Genomic DNA, 22527 nt, shown 5'->3' with positions numbered 1-22527 from the left:
GGAGTGCAGCCACCTGCAGGCTGCTCTGTTGCTTGTTCTTAGCTCTTAAAGTAGCAGGCACCAAAGGTGCCCTACCACAGGAAGCAACATCTTTCTCTAGATACTTATGACCTCAATCAAGCTTGGAGATTTTGTATAAACCCTTGCTTGAAAAGGTAGTGTGCCCACTTCCCTCAGCAGTCTTAAATGGAACCCAAGTTCCCCCTCAGTCAGCAGATACCCATGAAATGCATTGGCAATGTGTGCACCTCATCCCCTGCCAGAACATACTCACCCAAAGGATGACAGCAAACTATTACAATCATTATTTAATTTAATTAGAAGAGGTCTATGCAGTCGATCTAGAAGTTTTAACGCACTGATGACCCAACACGGAGTCAGAATGACATTACCCAATGAAATCTCTGATGTTTCTTTACTTTTAAAAATACCTCTGAATTACAGTATACACATTTTATGTTAAAAGGACATCAAGGTTACACAGTCAAAGACTTGAGAGATGAAGAATGCCAGGATTAAAATTGTTCATTTAAACTTCAATGGCACAGAAAGAGAGCATAGTTAGGGTGCTGAAGTGAGATACCGAGGTCCTTGTCCCTATTGCAATGTGTAAAGTATTTTAAAGAAAATGGAACAACTCCAACAGGAATAACTAAGAGCCACCTCCCCCAGAATGCCCTACAGCCTAGCAGCTAAGGCACTCTCCTGAAAGGTGGCAGGGGAGGGATTGGAGTCACAGGTCTTCCACATCCTTGTTGAGTACCCGATCTTTTGACTTGGGGGGGGGGGGGGGGAATGAACCGTTACTACCACCACCTCCTTGTTCTCATCTGTAAGCATTATACAAATATATATATTATTTTTCGGCAAATGTTTGGCTCTACACACACACACACACACACACACACACACACAGTGTCTTTTATATAGCTATATCTATATATGCATATACATAATGTGTGTGCCATATATGTGTGTGTATATATATATATATATATATATATATATATAGATAGATAGATAGATAGATAGATAGATAGATAGATATAGCTATATAAAAGATGCACAATTATGTGTGTATGTGTGTGCGTGTGAGCCCTTCTCTTTTGTCATACAGTTTCAGTCTATGAGCATCAAGCCATATTCTACTCTTGAGCTAAGGCTCTTATGCCCTCTGCACAGGATGTGAAGAAATGCTGACAAGAACTGAGTACACATATGCAGATACATGCATGTAGATGTTCTGTTACAGAGCCTTGTGAAAAGGAAGCCATTGATCTTTGACCCATGTGTACTTGGGCCAATTTTTCAGAAATACTGACTTTTATTTGGGTGTTTTCTGATTAATATTCATGAAAATTTTTCTGAACATGTTCATTACCCATGTAATTAGGGCAATATATTTTTAAATAAAGGAGAAACTGAACTCTCAGCTATTCCAATTAATCTATAAAAAGCAATCAACATTTTTATATTACATATACTTTCTAGGTGATAATAGCTTTCTAAACTGCGTCTAGCAGTAAATCACATAACAAGGTTATATTATTATACTATACTATATATTGCATCAAATTATATAACATCATCAACTGCCTCAAGATTTTCCAATGGCCCAATAGCTTAAAAATTTGTTCTAAGCAACTTTTATTAACCTTCTATTAATAGCTCAGAATTCATGCCAAGAAGTTAAGAGGAGTTTATTCTTATCCTGTATACAACTGAGCCCTGCAAAACTGTTGATATAAGTAAAGCTATATGCCATTTACAAGTTTGCAATATGGCCCACAAATCCTGTTCTTGCATATATTGTCCTTTTCCTTTTTGCTGTTGTGTGTATTAGTACATTAATTAGCATTCTCTAAACTCAAGAAAGAGAGCCCATTTCCAAAGAGCTAAGAGTTTAAGAGAAGACACCATAAGTTAGGGGAAGGGGAACAAATATATTTATAAGACAACTTGATTAAATAAAGTAGCCTGATAGAAGTCAGTTTAATAGGCACTTACATATATACAGGATGGGAGCTTTTCGGGTGAACTACATTTTGACATCAGTGGATTTCTACAGTGGTACCAGAATGTGTCAAAACAGATCCAGTCATAGGATCTGTCCCCTCAATTCTGTTCCCACTTCTGCAAACCTGAGGTCTGTCTCAGTTTCTACATTGATGATAACTAATAATTATCATAATGATAATAACTCTTTCTAACCAACTTTGATATCTATAGATGACAAGTTTTATGCCAAAGTCAAGCTTTATTATTAAGCAAATATCTTCATATTGCATTCATAAAAGTGGAAATCCATTCACCAAGAAGAGAAAGCCAGTCACCAAATACGTTATTTGCAACTGATATTTAACAGAAACAAACAAGAAATCTATGATATCCAAAGCAACCGATTACATGACATTTTCAATGACCTTCAAATCTTTTTAAATTGTTTAATTGGAACATAACCTTTACTTTTGGTGCAGATTGCTATTTTACTAACCTCTATAAAAATATCAATTATCAATAGTGATTTCATGAAGCTACCAGGGAAAAATGAGCTGAATAGTATATACCACCTATGCACATCACTAGCTTTCAGAGTCAGTACTGAACTTTTAGTACATGTCTCCAAGGCTTTTAAATTGGTAATACTTTATCTCAAAAGTTCATTGTTTCTATTAAATACATATTATTAATGGGACATAACAGCTTACCCTATTAACTTAGTATAGCATAATTCATTAACTGTAACAGCGTTATCAAAGAAAGCAGAGAACTTGAAGTCTCTCTCAGATGAATTTTTATTTTGTTAATAATTTTAACACTGAGATACAAGTATGTGCCAAAAGAAATCAGTTGCTTAGCTCTCATTGAAAGTTAGCAACCTTTAACTTTTCAATTACAAAGAAAAGGTTGGGGGGGCAGGGGGGAGGAACCAAAAAAAACCCCGAAAGGCCAAAACTGTACTTGTATTACTCACCAGGGTAATTTGGCCTGGCAATGCCAGACAAAACTACATAGACGTAGTTACTACCAAAAATGATTAATGGAAAAATAAGATAAAAAGAATCTCTTCCCAGAGTTTCCTATTTCCTTTTCAGAATACCATCATTATTATAAATGCAAGATTTATGTCATCATTTGATAAGGTAATTCACTCCTTACAAGCATAGCAACACACTTGTAAAAAAGCTAATAGTCAAGGTGAAATTCCCACTGTCCAAATCAGACTGACAATCTGGACCCAATTCCTTTTTTTTTTCCTTTTTAAATTCCATTTCTACTCCACATATTTAGGATTCAAAGACATTTAGAAATTTTCATTGGATCATTTCCCAAACAGCATTCCTTACTACTTGCCATTGAAAGTTGACACTTTTCACGCTCATGAAACTGGCAACCAGACTTTCAGAAAAAAAATCAATGTTTCAATTAATGAGGGTGCATTTAGAACAAGTCAAACAACATGGAGTCAGCCTGTACAATTCATTGCTGCCAATTAAATCACTATGGTAATTGGTTTGCCAATTTGGGAAGTCAGACAGATTGTGTTGGTTAGGAGGAAAAATTGATGAAGAAGTTGGATATTTCTTTGGTTCAAAGACTGTGCATACAGTCCTCTGATCCCAAACACAGCAAGTATCAAAGAATAAGAAACTCTTTTTCATGCTTCCATGCACCTTTCCAGCAAGCATTCAGCTCAGATTTTTCTTGGGGTCACAGTATCTGATTTTGGCTTTCTACTGCTTATCCCAAATGGACACACACACACGTGGCCTAACCCTGACTTCTCCCCATTAATCCTAAGGGACACCCGTCTGACACATGTCAGTGTTTTGGGTGGCACCCCTGTTCCTACTGTCTGGTTCCCTAAAGGAGCTTGTGGCAGGGATGCTGTTAGGACCAAAAACTACCTCCAACATGAGAGTGGAAAGGGATGCAGGGGCCGCAGGACGCCACCAAGGACAAAGGCACAGCAGGGGAGATACTGCTGCTAGAAGGCAAGTTGCACCCATGCTGGAGGGAAGAGACCAGCAGCAGCCATGGCACACCATGGAACAGCTGGCATGTTCACCCGCACCAGCATGGACATGCTTTATTATAGCTGCGTGTTGACACCAGTTTTCCAGCCGGCCCTTAGAGAGTGGAATAAAAGCCCCACTGGCCGAAATTCGGGGAGGACCAGAAGAGATTTCTCCACAGGGCCCAAAGTGGGCAGAAACAAATGATTTCCCCAGCAGGGGAGAGTTGTGGCAACCCCAAGAGGAAAGATACTCAGCTAAAGCTGGCTCAGAGGAGCCAGGATCCTTACCTTTCATGTGACCGTGGATCCTGGATACAGCCAGCAGAGACTCGGACAGTGATGAATCTTTGAAGAGAGAAAGAAGAAAGGAGGCTGAAGCTGTAAGTATCCATGGGGGAAAGGGAGAGTACATGGGAGTAAGGCACCTTGGGGTGAACATTAGAGCAAACCAGGCTTATGCAAGGCCTGAATAAGGACAGTATACCGTCCGAACCAGGACTGTGGATAGATACAGCCTAAGGCCCAACTGTGGCTGGTAGACTTTGTTTAAGCCTTGGTCAAGGATCATCATCATCTTTGGTGGTGTAAGGTGTGGTGTAGGGGAGGTGGAACCTTAAAATGGAGATCCAGGCAAGAAAGCCAAAAAAGGGACTGTGGATAGATACAGCCTAAGGATGGTAGACTTTGTTTAAGCGTTGGTCAAGGATGTAGGGGAGGTGGAGCCTTGAAATAGAGATCCAGGCAAGAGATCCAAAAAAGGGAACCAGGAGAGGCAGGATCCTCCCAGCAATAATCGGTAACAACAAGATGTGGCAGGAAAGAATCCCTGGGGACCTTTTGAGGCATCTTACTGGAAGGCAAATCGTTGACTTGAAAGGAGAGAGCTGCATCCGAATGGCCAGAAAAGGCAAAGCGCTCAAGTGAACGTCATGGGAGTTTACAGAGCTCAACTGCATTTTCCACTTATTTGATGAAAGACACCATCTTACATTCGAAAGCATGCCTAACTTTATCCCAACTACATAGTTGGCTCAAAAAAGATGTCACCCTAAGAAATCCTTGCCTCTCATACCACTTGACTATTGCCTTTCAATAAAAACTGTGACTTGGGCCATCCATCTGTTTCTATGTGTTGCACTCTTTCATCACCAGCAGTAGTAACAGCAGAGAAACAGAGAAACCCTTCCTACAAGATTTTCACATCAGTATATGGGACCTGGTTTTTTTTCTCCAGGATTTCATTGTACTTGCACCAGTTTAAGAAAAATGTAACTGAACAAAGAATCGATCCCATAAGTGAATTTATTTTAATTCCATTTATAGAACTGCTACAGAAATCTATGGGTTAAATCTAAACATTCTACAGAAATATAATCGCTATTACAATATGTTATTGTATAAGCATGTCTGTCTTTATGTAGCGATACCAATTGTTTGCAAATGATGGGCGGCAATGACTTGGACGAGGGAGTGACATGTACTCTGTCCAAGTTTGCAGATGACACAAAGCTATGGGGAGAGGTGGACACGCCGGAGGGCAGGGAACAGCTGCAAGCAGACCTGGACAGGTTGGACAAATGGGCAGAAAACAACAGAATGCAGTTCAACAAGGAGAAATGCAAAGTGCTGCACCTAGGGACGAAAAATGTCCAGCACACCTACAGCCTAGGGAATGACCTGCTGGGTGGCACGGAAGTGGAGAAGGATCTTGGAGTCCTAGCGGACTCTAAGATGAACATGAGTCGGCAGTGTGACGAAGCCATCAGAAAAGCCAATGACACTTTATCGTGCATCAGCAGATGCATGACGAATAGGTCCAAGGAGGTGATACTTCCCCTCTATCGGGTGCTGGTCAGACTGCAGTTGGAGTACTGCATGCAATTCTGGGCGCCGCAATTCAAGAGGGATGCGGATAACCTGGAGAGGGTCCAGAGAAGGGCCACTCGTATGGTTAAGGGCTTGCAGGCCAAGCCCTACGAGGAGAGACTAGAGAACCAGGACCTTTTCAGCCTCCGCAAGAGAAGGTTGAGAGGCAACCTTGTGGCTGCCTATAAGTTCATCACGGGGGCACAGAAGGGAATTGGTGAGGCTTTATTCACCAAGGCGCCCCCGGGGTTACAAGAAATATTGGCCACAAGCTAGCAGAGAGCAGATTTAGACTGGACATTAGGAAGAACTTCTTCACAGTTCGAGTGGCCAAGGTCTGGAATGGGCTCCCAAGGGAGGTGGTGCTCTCCCCTACCCTGGGGGTCTTCAAGAGGAGGTTGGATATGCATCTAGCTGGGGTCATCTAGACCCAGCACTCTTTCCTGCCTACGCAGGGGGTAGGACTCGATGATCTATTGAGGTCCCTTCCGACCCTAACATCTATGAATCTATGAATGGTAACTACTAAATGTCATTATACTGAAACACCGGGCCAGGCATATATTCAGTCTATATCAACATCTATATCTTGTATGCATGCATACACTACCCCTGTTACTAAGCACAACCAAATATTCATTCATGTTATTGCACAGTAACTGCCAAACACAATATTGAACACAAAATTAATTTCCTCATTTAATACATGCAACAGAATTAAATTAAACCACAGCATAAGCAGGGCAGGCTTTAGCTATTAATCCTCCTAAGAGCAACTATAATTATTTTTGCCAACACTAATTTCATTTGCATATGTATTGTTAAATTGGAAATCACACTGAACCAAGGAAGGTTTAGCTCAAATAAGAGGTGCTATTTAAGCATAGTAAATTTGATAGCAAATGTGTTAATCTAAAGCAAGAAAAAATGCAATATGCACAATTTTCAAAAGGAAAAATAACTGTGCTACATAATAAGTCAGTTCCTTAAGGGTATTCTCTTCTTTACATATCATCTACAAAAAAGACTGTAGCAGTGTACAAGCTTGTTTGTTATCCAAAACTACTTAATGGATAAGTCATGTGAGTATTTCTTGTCTCCAATAGTTTTGTTTGTGTGAATGCAAAAAGTTATTAGGAGTGTTCAGTGTCCAACTATAAGTTACTCTGGTTGCAAACAAAGGTCAAAAGTATGTTTCTGTCCCCCAACTGCCTAAGCATGCTCTAATATTATGTATAGATGTTCATGGGATGGGATCTACAATCATGCGGCTTACTTTTAAGTGGCATGATTGTAGACCAAATACTGGTTGTACAGACGTTCACCAATGCCAGAAACCGGATCTAAATAAATCATGGTGCGGGGAAGGGGTGGGCGGTATTGGGGGGAGGGGGGGCTAGTGAGTCCACATGGGGGCTGGTGGGGTCCACAGGGGAACTGACAGGATTGGAGAAGCTAGCAGGTCAGCGCGGGTGGATTTGGAGAAGCTAGCAGGTTGGTGGAGGGTGGACTGGCAGGTCTGGGAGGAGGGGGAGGGAGGGTTGTCCTGTCCAGGGTTGTATACAGTCTGCATGTAAATGAACTAAGTCAGATTAGGTGGCCATTTTTTGACTAATCTAACCTCCCAAATTTGTGCAGAATTTAGCACTTAACTCACGCTAACCCTATTTAGGTTGATCTAAGTATAATGTTTGTATATACCATAAGAGCCTAGAATAAAATAGGAATGAAGTGTGAATTTTGTTGCTGACTTCAGTGAAACTAGAACCTCACCCTTAATTTAATTACAAGTATGCAGTTTTTTTTTTCTGGAAGCCTTCTGCAATAATCAGTTAAACTTCTACAAATATTCCTTCTGGAACAGTTTTGGGCAACAATTGAAAAAGAAAGAGGAAGTGAGGAAATAAAAACAGTCAAAACTGATTTTGCCTAGCTATTTTTTTCAGTATTTGTCTAGTAAATATTTAGTGTGTAGAGGCATTCACTGCACTTGGCCTATGTTTATGTGGCTTAATTTAAGCCACTTTAAGATAGACCGGAAGCAGCTAGTGGGTCTGTGCAGGGGCTGGTGGGCTAAAAAAAGCCTAGTTAGTGTTGGGAATAGCATAGCCCTGTGTTACACTGTGATTGTGTACAGGCATTTGCAAGATTGAGTAACCCCTCTCCTACACTGCATTAACCCTTTCTTAATCTAAGCTAGTGCACTTCCTGGTTGATTTAAATTCTCTAAACACCTGGGCATTTGAATCTAAATGCAATGCCTGTAAGTATCCTTAGTGATGAATGTAATTTATGCAAGCTAACAGTTAGGATACATGTTTTAATGCACATTAACTATTCCAAGCAGCTGCTGTTTGGATGCAGACACCAGAAAAAATTAGATTTCCAAAGAAGATTATGCAGCATCAGGCATAACCAACTCTGGCATCCTTCCTAGAATTCATATCACAGCACAGGTATATCTTAGGAACAACAGGTCAGATTGCTGAACAAAAAAATGTCTCTGTAACTCAACGTACTGCAATAAGCAAATAAAGGCCTCAGGTCTGTAGCTGACATGGTAAGCAGGTTAATTGCTAGAACTCCTCACATAATGCATATCACAGGATCAAAGGCTAACCTATAATGAAAAGAAAATGAGAGCAATAATCTGAGGAAACAAATAGTAAATCTGATCAGAAACAAGAAAAATAATCAGATTATTTTTTCAATTTGTCCACATTTTTTCATTGAAATTTATAATGTCGATGACAAATGCAATGATAATTTAATCAAGATGTCAGCCATTGCTAGAAAACATTTGATGGTACTAGTTGGTACACATAAATATCATGGGATTTTTATTCCATGAAAGCAGTCCATTAATAAAGCTGTTTCTTTTAGGAAACTAGTTTCCTTTCATCTGATGCACACCAATCCTTAATTAACCATTGAGAAATGCTTTGATTTGGCATACTACTGGAAATTAATGCTGTATCACTGGGCTACCAGAATTCAAATAAGATGTGTTGCATCAGGGTGAACGGCTTCCTAAACTGGTTGTCAGTGCTGCTCATCAGAACTTTACTGTATGCATTCCTTTACATAGGCTTGAAAAGGTCACAGTTAACTGGTTTCTATCCCTATCTGTTCTGCATTGCTAGAATTAAAAAAATAGTAGACAGAATTATTAATATGTTTGCCCTGTGGCATGAGCTGCTGTTTCACAAACTTGAGATGGAATACCTGTAAAAATATTAACAAATATTGAGTGTATTGTTGCAATTAAACCACATTTTAAAGGTTGCTCCATTTGTTTGTCAGCTTCAAACCAAGCAAACTGAAATCAACAAAAGAATGAAGCAAAAACAGCACGATATTGTCTGGAAATATTCTTATCATCAGTCTTTAGCAAAGCAATAACAAGTTGCTTTGTCATCTTTCAAATGTGATGAGTCTTATTAGCTGGCAGTGAGAAATGGCTTCAAGCCACAAGATTGGTAACATTTCTCTTACTAGGTGACAGTGTTTCAAGTTCACTTCAGAGCCAGGTAGTTCATTTACTGATATTTCTTTAGGTCTGAGCTTATGGATCTCAGTGCTGCAAACACGTGTGAGAGTCATTTTAGGTTCCTAAGTAGTCCTAACGATTTCAATGGCAAAGCACTTGGGTAAAGTTACTCGTTCACTCGAGTGTTTGCAGAACTGTAAACATAATTTGTAGCATTTTTTTATTTCCTCAGTGGATATAACTTTCTACTGTCTAAACTAGCTTCGTTTTTCCCAAAACGTACTTATTATTCAGAAAAAGAAACTTAAAAGTATTTGTACAGAGAGTTTAAAAACTTCTGAACAATCTACAGAATAAAAGTTCACCCTGGGCTGGTTCATATTCACTGCACCTAAACAGCTAAGTTCTAGACCTGTGCAAAGCAGCAAGTATTCAATTTGGATTTGAATTTGGCTGATTTGGAGGGACAGTGATTCAATCCAATGATTTGAATCACTGTCCAGATTCAATTCAGCCAATTCGGATTCAGAGATTCGGTGCCGATTTGGAGATTTGGCCATAGACTATAATGGGGAATCACTAAAATACCTATAACACTGTCATTGTTTTTCAGATTCAGATGAAAATAGCAGGGATAGTAGCCCCTTCTGAGGGTGTGAAGCCTGCCAAGTTTCAAGGAGATAGGTGCAGGGGTTTCTGTGAAAATGAACCTCAAGTTTCTGAAAGCAAATAAAAAAAGCAAATAGGTGTGGAGTGAGAAGGGTGGCACTCACTCCGTCTGCACGTGGAGCTTGGGGAACCCCAGCAGCGGGAGGTTCACCTTCAGGAACACGAGCTGCTCCACAAAACCAGGATCCAGCAGGTGCAGTGGGGTGTTGCAGCATCCCCAGCAATGCTGAACACCCTCTCGCTTGGAATACTGGTCTGTGAACAGGACAGGTGTTCCCAGGCAACTGTGGCCAAATCCTGTCATACCTGGCAGTGGGTTGCACAATAGGCCAAGGGGTCACAGTGCAGTGGGGCTCCACATCCTCGACAAGATAGGTAGCCACTGAGGCCTCCGTGCTACCTGCCTGATGGTGGGGTGTGGTGCCTCTGGACCCCAACATTGAAGCTATGCCCTTGGCCCACACTGGCAGTGGCTGTGGTGGAGGAGATTGGCTTATGGTTGGAGTGCTGGCATGGGAAAGTGGATTCCCCATCTTCCACATCCCCCTGGCTCAGCCCTTCTGCCTCCCTGACTGTTCACCAGCACCTCTGTCCAGTGATTGAGGTTTGTGTTGCTGCAGATGCTCCCCTTCACCCTTGAGTCACATGTGCCCACCAGCACGTGGACTGTACTAGACCACAGTGGATCCAGCCATTTTTTTATGCCATCCTTCAGCTGCTTCACCAATGCCTGCACCTCTGGTGAAAATGGCTTGCCCCAGCCAGGAACATCAATCCCCTGGAACTTCTCCATTTCATTCTCAAGCTTCTTCACTATGGGGATCACTTGGTTAAAGAGGGGATTGCCAGCGCTGAGGCTCTTGGTGGCCTCAAGGAACAGCTTGAGGACCACCAAGATCTGGGAAATGGTATCCCACACAGCTCTGTTAAGGGGGCCACTGATCCCAATCTCCCCAAGCAAGGCCATCTCATGGATGGCCTTCTGTTGCTCAGCCAGCCTTTCCAGCATCAGGTATGTAGAGTTCCACTGAGTCTCCACATCCTGCATGATTTTGTACTGCAGGATGCTCAGCTCTGCCTGTTTGTCCCGCAGCATCTTGCCTCCTTCGATTCTCCAGTGGAAGTAGCCCACCACCTTCCTGCATTTCGAAATGAGCTTGCTGGTTGTGATGGTGCCGTCACCAGGAGCCCTGTCCCCCTCCAAGGCATCCCTGAATATGAGGTGGAACTTGTGTGCCACACAGCGGATGCTAACGAAGTTGACATAATGCACCGCTGTAACCATATTGGCCACATTGTTGGTGATCATGAACCAGCACGCGAGCTCACCCTGCCCAGCAAGCCACCCCTGTACCATGCAGTTCATGGCCACCATGATGTCCCTTGCCATGTGGGACCCATCCATCACCTCTGCTTGAAGGAGAGCCCACCGACAGCCTGACTGATTGCACCAGTGCCCTGCGAGGGACAGGTAGGCATGATCTCCACCCTGGCTGCTCCTGATGTCGGAAGTGAAGTGCAAGGCTACCTGCGGGCCTGCCTTGCACAGCTCCTCCATCAAGTACTCCCTGCATGCCTCATACAGGGAGGGCACCACTGTTCTGCTAAAGGTGGCATGTGTTGGCACTTGGTATGATTGGGCCACGAGCGCCAGCAGCCACCTGAACCCTGGATGCTCAACAAAGAGAAGGGCTGACCATCCAGAGCAAGCATCTCCCCAGTGCTCTGGGTGATCCCCTTTGTCTCCTCCTTTCCCCTGCTGGTCTAAGGGGGCTTGCCTCTGCTTCTTGGGGATGGGGGCTTTGAACATACATCAGTTGCATCACATCCTTGTTGTGGTCATTTCCCTTTGCAGCCTTGTTAGCCTCTCTAAAAACTAAAACAAGTTTTGGTGTAGGAATAAGTGCCATCTTCTATAGGACAGGGGCACAATATCATAGTTGCCTTCATTTCAGAAATGCTACTTAAAATGTAAGCATCTAATTGGATATTGTTAACAACCGAGATTTGCACAGCAAGGCTCCATTGTAAAAGCACTGTATTCTGCCCATTGAAAACATGTAATTTGGGTTGTTTTTAAATGCCTGTGATGCTAATTTGATTGAGTTTACAGACTATTATAGAGCTGTGTATCTCAAACAGAGGCAAAACTGATAGACAAGATTCACTAAATCACAGTCGAAGCAGCAGTTCTCTAAAACAATATTTAACCTTTCAGTTTCCAAAAGAAAAATATTACAGGTCTCTGTGGTTACAGCTGTTTAAATGCAAATTTGAGTGCTTGTTGGCAAGTGTCATTTAATAAAATTGCATGCTCTATCTGAATATTTCCCTGCTGGACAAGGCAAAGGAAATCGTTGTGAATTAGGCTAAACCATCTCCTTTTCCCCTTAAGATAGGCTTAAACTAATTGAACACTCAAAGGAGTCCGGGTCTGTTATTGTAATACCACCGTGCACTTGTGCAGTGTGCTCCATCTCAAAGCATTTTACAAATTATGTCAGTATAATATTGAGGAATCTCTTCACCCATGGGTATTTGTGCAATATGATACAGAAGAGCTGAGGAGTGCAAAACAATTAGGTGTTTTGGGCACAGACTATTCTCATAAAAAAAGAGTTCTAATAAACCTTAATATCTACCTGGACCAGATCAGACATTCAGCTTTACTGTCTGTTCCAAAAGATATGGCTACAATTTCTTTTGTCAAGCTCAGAAGAGGCAAGCAGGATGTAGATTTATGTTTCCTTCTGGTTATGATGCTTCGTATTTCATAGGAGAGTGGGAAGATAGAAAGCTCTCCTGGGCAAAAAATTTCTCTTGTGTTGAGGTGCCTCCAAGTTCTGTGAAAATGCAAATTTACTTCAAACAAAAGGCAGGAGCAAGGTGTCAGCTTTCAAAATGAACTATTCCAACCAGGAGAACTTACAGCACCTTCAGCTCTCTTGTGAAATACAAATTTTCATTTCCACTTAGGAGAAATTTTACAATCTTTGCATTCTCCTATGCCTGAAGAAGGGTGTGTGCGCCAGAAAGTTTGCAAATAAATAATGTTTTTTGCAAATATCTAGTTGGTCTAATAAAAGATATCACCCCTGCCATGAGTTCTTACTGTATCATCTTTGGACAATGATGGTTCTCAGGGGATGTTGGGGCTGAAAGCTCAGTATTTTTCCCAACCCCTAAGGACCTGGACCTTGGGGCAGGAGAAATGGGTTAGATCAGTGAATAACTAACTTGGCTATGCCACAAAGCCAAGAGGTAGAAAAAAGGTACCTAAGAGAAAAAGCCTTAGAAACATACAGAGGCAGCTTCGAGAAGGAGAGATGATTGACTCTGGCTTGCACAGAGAATGAAAGGCTGTTATAGCCACAGGACTAATCGAAGTTGGAGTAGACAAACCATGAGCTGCTTTCTAAATGCAGCTAAATACTCCAAGAAATACTCAGAAGGAAGAGTGAACTACACCGAGGGGCACGGTGTTCCAGAAACTCATTTTTCTAATGGCCTCTAACATCCTATTGTTCAAATAAAACTGTGCTGAAATTCTATGCAAAGCCTTCTTCTCTGTACGCTCAAGTCTTTCACTGGCTTACTGAAGACTAAGCTGTAAGCCTGATGGCTCATATCTTTGGTGAGAATCTGGGAAAGGTTGTGTTCAAGTTGTAGTCAGAACCGGAGAAGTCAGAACTGGAAATTTAGGGCAAGCAGTTAGTTCTCAGGGAGGAATGCTACACAATTTCTCTGCATTGTAGGAATGCATCTAGAGGCCCCCAGGTTTCTAACCCAGAGCCTTAAATCATGCAGGCAGACATTCAATGCCTAGGTTCCTTTATACCAACCTTGTCAATGGTGGTGGGTGTTATCAAACTGTTACCCTTGCAATCTGAAGTGTTCAGACTCGTGCAACAGCAGCTCATGCTCACTGCACAACTGAGAGTGGGTCAAGGTTGCATTTATAGGAGAAAGTATAGGAAAGAGGAAGGCATTGGGAAGAAAAGCTAATGAAACAACAGAGTAAAAGAGGAACTAGAAGTAGGGTGGAGGTGAAGACAGATGCTGTGAAAAGGAACAGAAAGAAAATGTAATGAAACAATATATGCAGAACATGTTTAACATGTATAGAGAAGGACACCCATTTATATCTAAGTAGCCCAAATGCTTGTGCCAGGCACAGGCTTTCCTGTAGCAGGAAAAAGATGTCTGTTGAAATTTAAATTTTTATACTACCTTTAGGGCTGTCATAAACAGCATGATCTCAGCAGTGTTTTACCTCATCCTCGGATAATTCTATTACAGATAGCAGTGTCTAGCGAATATCCTCTCAAAAGGGCAATCTCTCTCATAGCCTGCATTGGAAACAGCTATGATTTAAAAGAAAATAAGTAGTCTTCCGCTTCTTCACATCGAGGAACATAATGTCCTTACATCTCTGTAAAATTATTTGGAAATCCTACATCCACCAACAATGGGCAGCATTTTATACTCCCACCAATCTGGTAAAAATGAAGATAAGAGGTGGTATGCAGTGGGAAATCAGGAGGAAGGTTACACATTTCAGGGCACTTATTTTGCTTGTCTGAATAAAAAAAAAATCACTTTGTTTCAAAATGACTTAAAAATAGGAAAATTATTCAGAGGGTTGTTTAAGTATTTGTGATAGTAGTGATGTTAAGTAAAGCAGTATGGACGTGGTTCTCAAACTTTTTAAGCTCAGGCACCCTTCCCTATGCTCAAGGCACCGCTCAGACAATGCCTGCTCATAGTTTTCACTCATTTTTGACTATAGGAAAAATGATAGAGCAATTATTCTGTTGCAAAGAACTCAGAAAGACCACAACAGGTCAGAATATTTTCACTCGATGGATTCCTATGTGAAATCTCTGGGTTTATCTTCTGAGTCATGTTTGCACACTTAATGGTGATAATTCTGCATGGCGCACTATAGAACCCTTGAAAGGATCTCCAGGCACCCTGTGGGACCACTGCACCCTCACTGAGAATCATTGGGCTATGGGGTCCAGCACACAGGACACTGAATGGGGGTTCTTACTGTGTAGACTTATACAAGCCATGTACTTCTCTTTCCCTTGGGTTTTCTCTCTCTAACATGAAAATATTCATAAAAATACTCATGTTGCCCAGAAAACCTAGCTGGCTAATTCCACATTCATCTACATCTCTCCAATGGGCTCCACCAGGAGGCAAGCTACTGTTAGTTCTTTGCAGACATCTGTAAGGCACCACTCTGAGTAACAGCTGTTTAATCACAGCATTTGGCAGGCCAGCTAAGGATACAACTAGGAGCTAAAGAAGTACTTAAGCAGGTAGTGCAATAAGTTACATGCCCCTAAGGGGGGTGGAAAAAGGAGTCACTAAGAAGATAGGCCATGTTAATAGTACTGGGGAAGTAGACACAGAACCACAGGGATTCATAAAAAGAAGAAGAAATCCTGAAAAAATAGAAGGATTTGGCTGTGGAGATGGCAAGAGGATAGGGAAGCATTATCATTAGCAGTCCCTCACAGTCAAGGATGACCCACTTCCACGATGGTCTTATCTGTAGGTCTGAAGATGGCTGATGAGGCCTATCTGGGACCGCAGGGTCTGTTGCAGCTCAGGCTCGTGTTTCTGTGCAAGGTGAGTAGGCTCTGGGTTTTTGATTCGGTCTGTGACATGCTGTTTCTGTCACTCCTGCTTTTCCATCTCCCGCAAGCAATACATGTTTTAAAAAACAGAAAGTGAAAATAAAGAGTGAAAGGGCAAAAAAGCAGGTAGGTTCAGCAAACACAGGTAGTGTTCATTAAGGTTAAAAAAAATGTAAAAGAAAAAACACCTTGTTACACTGGAGTAGAAGAGTCCCCGCGGTTATGAAATGGAACAAAAAATAATCAAATTTAGCAGGTGGATTAGGCCAAAACAGGAGAGCGAGACTGGCCCAGAAGGTAGAATGGCGCTGTTAAGACTGACAGCTACTGCATTTCAATTACAAGTACACACATCGGGATACAGAGCAGCTCTTGAGATCTCTGCCTCTAGCATACGGGAAAGGCACCTTCAGATCAGCTTTGCCACTTCACGTACACTTTATTTGCGAGGGGCTGCACACAGGCAGGGCATGGTGCAGAGGAACACTCTTTGGAAGCACTTGGCATGCTGTATAAACACCCCCAAAACTCTCAGCTCCTCCCAAATCATGGGCTCCCTATGGCTACTAGCACTGAGGAAGACAAAGCTGAGGAAGATGGGCTTGCCAAGCTGATCACTGCCCTGGCTCAGAGGGCAACTCAGGTTTAATGGGGCTTGGAAAGGTATGGAGAAGACTGGTACAAAAATTCCTTTAGACTCTTTCTAAATGAAAGTTTGAAATAAAAGCCTTAAGTTGGAAAACTGTCAATTGAATTGTTTTTGTTCCATTTTGGAATTGTTTAGGAGGGTTTGTTTTGTTTTGTTTCAAAAATGTAGCTTTTCATCTGAAATGGGAATTCCAGCTTCTGACCAGCTTCAGGTATTGTTAACAGGGGGAACATTTTACATTATGGCCGTGCTAGAGGTGCCAGAGGAGAGCCGAGGCTCACGGTGGTCCTGTGAAATAAACAAGACAAAGGCATTTTTTGTGCCTGTTTTTCACATAGTGAACGAAGGGTCATAGAGATAAATGGCCTGAATCAAAAGCCCCTCAATCAATGCCAGAGTTACAAACTGACGTTAAGTAATTAAATGACCCTGACACCAAAGTATCCAGTATCTTAGTCTACCGGGGATATGATGTAGACAAATCCTGGAAAGCCTGAAAATCCAGGAAAACACTAAAGGCACTTGTACATGTGATGGGGTTTTGGCTCCTAGGGTTGTTTTATGCCCCCTACATTGAAATGATGAGTTTTTAATTGAAATGGTGAGTTTTATTTTTCCATCACTGTATATATGTTATTGTTTGGGAGCTGCAAGTGCCTGCTGAAGGCAGAAGCAGCAAGGGGACCGATCCTTTCTTTTTTTCTTTTTTCCAGTGGAGCCTGCCTACCTCTCCGACAGCTAGGGGTTCATTAATCTGTGCCAGTAATCTGTCAGCAACCCCCCTGGCCATGGTAGGGGTGGGCAGGCTCTACAGCAGAGAGCGCCCAGGCCCCTCACTGTTTCTATTTTCAGCAGGCTCCTGCAGCCAGCAGGATGCCTGGGGCTACCCAGGAACAGCCTGGCTTGCCCATGGGACAGTGCAGGGAGGTGGCAACAGGACAGCTGGGTGTGCTGGTGGCTGGAGAAGGAGGCAGGGTAGCGCACAGGGTGCTGGAAGCCCAGGTGGCCTCAGGGAAGTTAGGAACCCACCCAGGTGGGCTCAGGGAAGCTAGCAGCCCACCCAGGTGGCCCCATGCCCTGTGCACTATCCCCACTGCCTTCTCTGGCTGCCAGCATGCCCAGCTGTCTCCCTTCTACAGCCTCACTCTGCCACCAGGGCAAGCCAGCCCATTTCTGGGTGGCCCCAGGTGTCCCGCTGGCTGCAAGCAGAAGCAGTGAGGGGCCTGATCCTTTCTTTCTGCAGAGCCTGCCTGCCTCTCCTGTGGTCAGGGGGGGAAGGTGAGCTACCAAATGGTTACAATGTTCCAAGTTGCAACATGGCAAACTGAATTACATCAGGAAGTAGCTTAATTTGCAATGATGCAAACTCATTTAAAACCCCAAACAACACTTGCACATGTAATGTGTGATGCCACTAAGCCACACAAAGGGAAATTTTCACCATGTATACGTCATGACATCATCATGTGTACAAGCGCCCTAAGGTTTTTAGGCTTGGCAGGGAGGCTTCCATTGGAAACACAACTTGTTTCAATCAGAATTTTATCAAAAGCATGGTCCCACAGATTATTTAATTTTGAATGAAGCAGCATTTTCCAGCAGAACCACCTTCCATCAACAAATGTTTGACCAATTTTAACAGTCATTTCTACTCATGCAGTATGCAAAGGATTTCTATTTTTTAGAGAAGGAGTCCATAGTGCAATGGTAAGAGGAGTATTTAAAAACAAAGTAAAAAAGATTATTCAAATTCAATGAGTTTCTCTTGAGTTTCTTCTATTTTTGAGGCTTTCTAGGGCAACTTTCAGATCCATTATGTTCTCTTAGCCTTTCCTCCTTCTGGTTGATGATTCCATCAGTCAAGAAAGGTTAAAAGAGCACACTAAAATCTCAGGGTTTTATTTTTGGGGGAAAAAAACAAATAATATCACTGAAGGCAAATCAGTGGAAACCATGCTCATTTTGTCAACCATCAATAATTATTAAACCTGCTAAGTGGTAACTTCTATAAGAATTTTCATTTCAAATGTGAATACTAAAAAATGTGGTGAGGTCTGCCTCCAAACATTATTATTATTTCTATTTTAAAGATCATAGAACATTTCCAGCTCTGTAAAACATGCATGAACGCATGCATACACACACTGAATTCAGGACTCATTAAAAGGTACCCGAATAAAGAGCCAATAGCCAGATCATACTGTCCCACTTAATTGAAAGAACTAGCAGAACTACTAAATTACACCAATGTAACCCAATTCAAAACATTTCCCTGTGATCGGGCAACTCTGTCCATCTCATGCAAAACAACTGACATCTCACTTGATTGCCTCTGTTGCATTTTTCTTGCTTACAAGATCAAATTCAAGACTGAACCCTTCATCTTGCCTCACTTAAATCTCACAACCCACTAATTCTATGAAGGCTAGAAAAACAATATATACCCTTAACACCTTGGCTTCAATTGGAGCTAGTCATGTGTTTAAAGTTAAGCACACATTTAAATGGGGAATGGGCCATAATCCTTCAAATCAGAACTAAAATGAAAGGTTAAGGTATACAGTGTGAACAGGCTATGGGAATAAAAAAAGATACACTCTGTAATCCTGGATTAATTAATATCCAATATTATGAAACACTGTCATCCTTAGGTATTTTGGAAAGATTCCTTAGAGCCCTCACGGTTTAACAGAAGCAGCTGAATAACCAAACCTAATCCTCCTTTTCCTTGTACTACAATATTCAGAAATACCAGTCTCATGTGACAATAAATTATTCAATTCTGCTTTGAAGACAAAAATAGCTTGGGGGGGGGGATGGGGGAGGTGCCTAAAAAACATAGGTGGCACAGGTACAAGCTAATTACACTTTTAAGAAATGTTTTTAATCCAACAGTAAACCTCCTCCTGTATGGGCTAAATGTGACATGGTTGCAAGACTATAGATATTCTGAGACATTTTTTTATTTTTTATTTTTTTTGTAATGCGGGCTGACTAATTGTGCTAAGAAGAATAAATCCAGTATGATGGCAATTATCCATGTACAAAATTAGTTTCTGTAGCAAATGGCACTGTATTCTTTGGTTTCTAATTGGTATATGGTATCAATTAACATCTAATGTAACATGTCTAGGCAAATGAAAGCAAAGAAAAGTGTGTACTTTAGGACTGCAGAAAATGGTCAGATTGTTATTAATGTTTGTTTAATGTTGGGCCTAGGAACTGTAGTCAAGAAGCCCTTGTGTTTGGTGCTATGACAAAAGGGATGCCATTAGCTTCTTCCTTGCTGAGGTGTGGTTACTTTGTACCTTTCTGCCCCCTTTTCTTTCCACCTGACATTTTTAAAAGCTACCTGGTGGACTGTGACACCCAACTCCAAAGCAAATTAATGGAGACTTGGTATCCAGTTTTAAAAAAAAAAATCTTAGCCTCTGTTCTGTCCTCAGATTTCTCAACTGTGAAGCAGGTAAATCTGCTCATATCATATTGACTGCACACAAGTGAAGCACACATTTTCATCAGATTTGTGCCAGTCACAAACTACTCCACTTCTCTATACTGGTTTAATTGAGCTGTCCGGTGTCCAGGGAGACAGAATAAAGGTTAAACCCACTTTTCTACCTACTCCCCACCAGCTCTGGAAGAGGAGAAAATTGGTGTGTAGCCCTGCTGAATCCCATAGACTTATATACATGGCCCAGGCAGCCTGTCTAGGGATATATGGATTTCATATTAACCCTTACTCCCCTGTATAGTTCAAGTCTCTCTCTACCAAAGGTAGACAACTATAATTAGTTTCTTCCTGTGAGTCTTCACTTACTCAGAAGAATCAATATATTGACTTCTATAAACAACAGAATCATTTAGTTGCTTTGTTACTTTTCTCTTCTTCCTTTTCCTTATACATCTGCCCTTTTTGATGCCAAAGCCACAGCAAAGTCAGTTAAAATTGAACCTACAGTCTTAGCCCTCTGTTCTCCTCATGTCCTAGGTCTGGAATAAGCGACATGAATTGTAATGCTGCCAGCAAAACTATGTATCCACACTCAAAGCTGCCTTGTAGCAGCAGAACCTGTTCTTTCTTCCAGAAAAGAGGTATCACCTTCCCAAGCAATTCCTTCTGGTACAGCTGCTGTTGAGGGCCTGTATCAGCACAAATATACTCTAGGTTTTCATGTAAGCCATTTTGGTGACAAAAGCAGCCTTGTGTGGACATGGTTTTAGTTTACCTAACATCTGTACATGTTCAGAGTACAGCCCCGGGGCTGGGAAAGCCCAGCTGCTCCCCCCAAGCCTGGGGCTGTGCTTTTCCTAACACCTCACCCACACACTGACTGAGCTATCTTCAGCCCTCCAACCTCCCTCAGCCCCAGACCCCATAAAAATTTAAATTATCCCCATTTTGCATACAAGGAGCTAGGACCAACCACTCTAATATCCTGATTATTGGACTCCAAACTGAATAATACTAAACTTTAAATAATGCACTCTTAATCCAGAATAAGAGTGTGTATCCAGAAGGCTAATCAAGAAATACCCATTCCATTTAAACACAGTCAAGTTTTGGGACCAGACTGCACAAAGCATTACTCAATCCAATATTCACCCATTTAATTCAAGAAAGAGACTATAATGATACATAAAGGCAGTTTGGGCGGTGGGGGGGGAGGAGGGTTTGTATAACCAAGGGTGCAAAGTCCAGTGGAGGAAGGACTGTTGTTAACTTAATATGGCCCCAGAGCCATCACTTGTTAGGGAGGGCCTGTGGGCAGATCAGCTGATACAAGCCAGGCTAGCTGTAGGAGAGAAGTGTATCCTAATGCAGCTTCTACCAACAAGATTCTTTTAAGGTCGAATTGGAAATCCCAAACAAAATGACCATGTGCTGCCTTCCTTCTATATATTGAACCAGCAAGCCAGGGTAGTGAAAGAGGCTGTACTCTACATTACCTACCTGAAGCAAAAAAGGGCCTGAATTTGGTCATCATGAACACAATCCTTCAAACCCTAATTTCAGTAACTGAATTAGGTGAGGGAGTAACATCTTAAAATATCCCTGTTATTTGCCATGAGGAACTACAAAAATGCTGTAAGATAATGGATGTTAAGAAATCCCAAATGTTTAAATATTGCTGCTTAATAGCAGTAAGATCCACTTGTCTGAAACATAAAAAAATATATTTCATGTAGAAGTTAAACAAAGTTGGAGTATGGATATAACTGGGGACTGTTACTAAAGAAAGCATTAGTGTCAAAGGATGATGGTGTTTTTTTAGTGCCTTATTAAAGCAGTCAGTGTAGTTATAAAAAATTTTAGGGGATTCATTCCACATAAATAATTGGTCCATTACTTTAGTTCACTGTACACTTTATAAAATGTTAATAAGCCTTTTAAAATGTCACTACATTAAGGAACAGATTCCATATACCATAAAATATTTGAACTAAAATTATATACAGCATTTTTTGGCATTTAACTTTCTAAACAGAATGCTACCAGAATGGTACATAGAGCTAGTGATACAAATACTCTATTTTTTAACAACTGTCATGCATTTATTTATTATTAATAAGTACATTAACTGCATGGAAGAGCACTCATCCAAGCTCTGGGAGGCCTTGGCACACTTTAAAATATACAAGTCACATATGACAGATTCTCCCATTGATTTATCAGGGGCACTACATATGAGAGCAAGATGTGTATGGTTAATAAACACCATAAACTAAACCACTTGCAGAATATCAGATATTTTGTCCTCTTTGGCACGCCTTAGGCTATGAGCTGAATCTTTCTCTCTCTGCTAAGGACATAATTAAAACCATAGAAGTGTATCGTCCTTTCCACGGAGGTCTCAGTTGCGGTGCACCAAGGGATGCGATTCCAGGTACTCATTGCCTAAGGCAGACCCTACTAGCAAGGGTTCAACAGGTCTGATCCAGAGAGTACTGAATCAAAGAGGGTCTTTTTATGAAACCCAGTATGCTTTGGACACAGCTCCCAATTGTGAAGATGAAAGGACTAACTCAAACAACCATGGGCTCCCAGAAGTTACTGGGAATCCATAAGGTTTGGGTGCAGGTAGCAAACTCCCCCTCCCACCCCAGATTATGTGCAAGTATGTGCACAGTCTGGGAAATCCAAGAGTTTCTTCCCTCTGAGCCCATCCCATGAGTTTTACCATAG

At 41.6% G+C, this 22527-nt stretch overlaps 1 long non-coding RNA gene across 4 annotated transcripts in view; it reads right to left on the bottom strand.

The window, feature by feature from the left end:
- Positions 1 to 22527, bottom strand: part of LOC109286220 (uncharacterized) — a 672376-nt gene that overhangs the window by 396637 nt on the left and 253212 nt on the right. The window contains exon 4 of one of the 4 annotated variants that reach the window (XR_009456015.1): positions 4307 to 4363. The exons of the other annotated variants lie outside the window; for them this stretch is intronic. This is a non-coding gene — a long non-coding RNA (uncharacterized LOC109286220). The remainder of the gene's footprint in view (positions 1 to 4306; positions 4364 to 22527) is intronic. 4 annotated transcript variants of the gene reach the window in all.

Source organism: Alligator mississippiensis, chromosome 12 (assembly GCF_030867095.1).
Source record: "Alligator mississippiensis isolate rAllMis1 chromosome 12, rAllMis1, whole genome shotgun sequence".
Taxonomy (NCBI): Eukaryota; Metazoa; Chordata; order Crocodylia; family Alligatoridae; genus Alligator; species Alligator mississippiensis.
This window is presented reverse-complemented; position numbering and strand designations above follow the sequence as displayed.